We start from the raw sequence: 4373 nt of genomic DNA on the forward strand, positions 1-4373 counted from the left end.
AACAACAAATATTGATTGCTCAATGGGGAGGGAATGAACGGCAACAACACCAGGAGCTCCCGAGTGTTGCACCGGTCTAAGGCACTGCATCTCAGAGCGAAAGGCGTCACTACATACTCTGGTTTTATTCCAGGCTGTATCACAACTGGCCGTGATTGGGAGTTTGCAAAGGCTATTTTCTTGTCGAAATCCCCTCCTCGCCCCAATTCTATCTTGGGACTGCAAGGCCTGGCACACCTCATAATCATTTTGGTAGCTCATGTTGACCAGTAGTGTGTGCCACAGAAAGCAAAATTAAAGTATAAAGAAACGTAAACATTTATTTTAGAAACATTTTGTAATGTTTAAGAAAAATAATGATAATAGACAAATATTATCACACAGTAACACAAAAACATCACAGAAAGTTACGTTTGTTAACAAACATTAAATAAGAAATATAAATGTCGATCTTTGCATAATAAGATGTAAAATGACAATAAATCAAATATAAATAACAATAAATAACAAACAAATATTGGATAGCTGCAACAGCTCGACTGAACATTTAGTCAAATTTTTATGGAAAGTTTTCCAGGTGATATCGCATGGAACTCCAGCTTAACCTAGTCCTGATAGGCAGATAGAAAAAAGATAGGGGAAAAAAATATAGAAAATAGCCTTGCCGAAATCCTTCCCCTTCTTTCTTTGGCACACATCAGAGTCAAGTACTTTCTATTGAACAAACTTCACGTCAGAATTGACAACCGAAATTAATAATGTGTTATATTAAACATAGAGCCGGGAGTAAAATGTAGGCTAGCAATAAACATTTCAGAACAACTACTAGTTGAATAAGATATGGGAGAGATGACCAATTTTGTCAAAAAGGTGTATTTATAGACAAAAACACTTGAAACAAATAGAAAAACCGAAACTGCAGACATTACTAGTGCCTCCCCCGATATCAAACCGACATAAAAAAAATAAAATTAATGAAAGGCAGCCCAACGTAATCAGAAATCTCAACTAGCAAGCAAGTCGCAGCAATGAATAATTGAGTACCTGCGTGTTCAAGCAAGTCGGGGTTGGGGGAGAATTCTGGCAGCGGGAGCTTTTCGGCACAACACCGGCAACGGTTAGGAAAGTAGCTAAAGTACCTAGTATCAGGGTCACAGTAAGCACACTCATACAACGCATGAAGAAACAGTACTTTTATTTATTTTTTTATCATTTTTTTTTTATAATTGAAAATGTCAAATTATTTGTGAAATACGACTCATTCTCTGGCTTCAAAACACAAGTGCAAACTCTCGCAGTATAATGTACGGTAGTTGTAGCTGCGTGGTAAGAAACACAGCTCAATCAAAACCGTCTAACCACAGACAGAAGGGGAAACCCATCACAGGGGCTATACCCGCCAGTTCAGAAAGTTTCCTCACTAGAAGGAGTGCAAGGGCGAATGGAGTTTGTGCAGACGCGTACTTCCCAAGAGGCGTTCCCTAATATAAATATGCAAATACATGCTACAACGCGCCAATAGTATCTCGCTATCTCGTGCCTGGCTTTGCCCACCTGCTTCCTGGTTCTGCCCAGTATGCTTCATGTTCTCCTACTGTATACAACACAGATGAACTATCTTGGGTTAGTTCTTAATATATTTTGTCTAACCTATAGTGGAGCGCTTTCGACACACCCACTCGCCATAGCTGTAGCTGCCCTTCTCAGAAAAGTGACCAAAGCTCCTTTTCCTATTTTGGAAAAATGACACCCTTCACACACATATACAAATTATCCAGCACTCTAGGCACATCGTTACTTCGGCAAGTTAGCTACTAAAGTATATCCTCTATGAAATGATAAATGGAATAGCAACTCGTTGTCTGTAGCACGAAAGACCAGAGCTAGTTAACGTTAGTTACTAGCTTTAAAACTATTTGTCCCTCCCTTTATAGCTAGTTATCTACGTGCCAACGTACAAATAACGTGTCTCACATAGCTATAGCTTTCTAATATGGTTAGTAGATATCTTTAAATGTCTAAATATTGCCCTTTCTCTGGGCAGAAGTGAATTATGTTTCTGTGCCTAGCGTTGACAACACATTTAAATGTACTGCTCAAGAATCAATACACCACGGAGTACCGCATGTTTATAAAGTCTGGACAATGCACCACTGGAGAAACACGTTCTACATTTTGTATTGAAGTGCGTGACGTATGCACATGAAATATAATTGATTACAGTAGTAACTATATAAATATTTTTTCAAAATGTCAAACAAAAAGCAACTGGCAGCGGCGGGATTCGAACCCGCGCCTCCGAAGAGACTGGAGCCTTAATCCAGCGCCTTAGACCGCTCGGCCACGCTACCGATGAAATATGTGTGTTGGGTTTGGGTATTTAACTCAGCAAAAGTAGGGAATATATTTCTACCCAATAGTTTATTTGATGGGAAAGTTTTACCTCGTCTGACTATCACTTCAAAATCAGTAGACCTATCCCACTACTTTTCAATGGTACTGAAAACGTGTGTTTATTCAGAACGCAGAAACACCAACCTTGTACACTGCCGCCATCTACTGGTTGAAGAGGCAGTGTAATAACTATCACGCACCAATCGGGCAAGGTCAACTTTTTATTTTGTATTTATTTTTATTTAACCTTTATTTAACAAGGCAAGTCAGTTAAGAACAAATCATTATTTACAAAGGCCTCCTTCTGGGACGGGGGCTGGGATTAAAAATAAAATAAGAAACAAAGCCACATCATGAAAAGAGAGACACCACAACACTAAAATAGAGACCTAAGACAACAACATAGCATGGCAGCAACACATGAAAACACAGCATGGTAGCAACACAGTATTACAACAACATGGTAGCAACACAACATGGCAGAAGCACAACATTGTAGCAGTTCAAAACATGGTACAAACATTATTGGGCACAGACAACAGCTCCAAGGGCAAGAAGGTAGAGACAACAATAAATCACGTGAGGCAGCCACAATTGTCAATAAGAGTGTCCATGATTGAGTCTTTGAATGATGAGATTGAGATAAAATTGTCCAGTTTGAGTGTTTGTTGCAGCTCATTCCAGTCACTAGCTGCAGAGACCTGAAAAGAGGAGCAACCCAGGGATGTGTGTGCTTTGGGGACCTTTAATAGAATGTGACTGGCAGAATGGGTGTTGTATGTGGAGGATGAGGGCTGCAGTAGGTATCTCAGATAGGGGGCAGTGAGGCCTAAGAGGGTTTTATAAATAAGCATCAACCAGTGGGTCTTGTGACGGGTTTACAGAGATGACCAGTTTAAAGAGGAGAGTAGAGTGCAGTGACGTGTCCTATAAGGAGCATTGGTGGCAAATCTGATGGCCAGAATGGTAAAGAACATCTTGCCGCTCGACAGAACCTTTACCATGCCAATCTATAAATCATGATTACTTGATGATGTCTAAGTGTATTTTATTAAAGTTACCTCATTATGCTTAAACGACACAACGTGAACAAACAACACAACAACCTTACATTAAGAAAACTAGATATTTCTGCAGCCAGAAAAGCTTGCTAATATGATACATACTGATGCAGTAGTTATTAATAATCAAGTAATCACATAACATTACTTGTGACTCAATAACCTTGGAGGATAAACATAATGCTTTATCCTCAGCCTGAGCATAAAATAGTGCACAATGACGTAGCCTAGTTGTGATTTGTGTCATAGTGACTCGTGACTGTCTCAATTCCTCGTGGTGCGTTGCTGCTGTATGCTGAGAGGTAGCGACCATTTAGTCCTGAAGCCATTCCTAGCCTGAAGTCTAATAGACTGATTGTTATGATAATCACCGTTCTATTTACGTAGCTAACCTATTCTTCTTTTCCTCCTCACTACCACTCAATTCAATTCAATTCAAGGGCTTTATTGGCATGGGAAACATGTGTTAACATTGCCAAAGCAAGTGAGGTAGATAATATATAAAGTGAATATATAAAGTGAAAAAAAAAACAATAAAAATTAACAGTAAACATTACACATACAGAAGTTTCAAAACAATAAAGACATTACAAATGTCATATTATATATATATATATACAGTGTTTTAATAGTGTACAAATGGTAAAGGACACAAGATAAAATAAATAAGCATAAATATGGGTTGTATTTACAATGGTGTGTGTTCTTCACTGGTTGCCTTTTTCTCGTGGAAACAGGTCACAAATCTTGCTGCTGTGATGGCACATTGTGGAATTTAACCCAGTAGATATGGGACTCTCTCTTTCTCTTTCACATTCTGTTTAACTCTCTCTTTCTGTCTCACATTCCGTGTAACTCTCTCTTTCTGTCTCACATTCTGTTTAACTCTCTCTTTCTGTCTCACATTCCGTGTAACTC

At 38.8% G+C, this 4373-nt stretch overlaps 1 non-coding gene across 1 annotated transcript; it reads right to left on the reverse strand.

Moving 5' to 3' along the window:
* Positions 1–2269: 2269 nt before the first annotated feature.
* On the reverse strand, positions 2270–2351 carry trnal-aag (transfer RNA leucine (anticodon AAG)). Its single transcript has one exon. It is a non-coding gene; the product is annotated as a tRNA-Leu (tRNA).
* Between the last annotated feature and the right edge of the window lie 2022 nt (positions 2352–4373).

This window comes from Oncorhynchus mykiss, chromosome 9, assembly GCF_057628025.1.
Source record: "Oncorhynchus mykiss isolate SJ-2025 chromosome 9, ASM5762802v1, whole genome shotgun sequence".
NCBI lineage: Eukaryota > Metazoa > Chordata > Actinopteri > Salmoniformes > Salmonidae > Oncorhynchus > Oncorhynchus mykiss.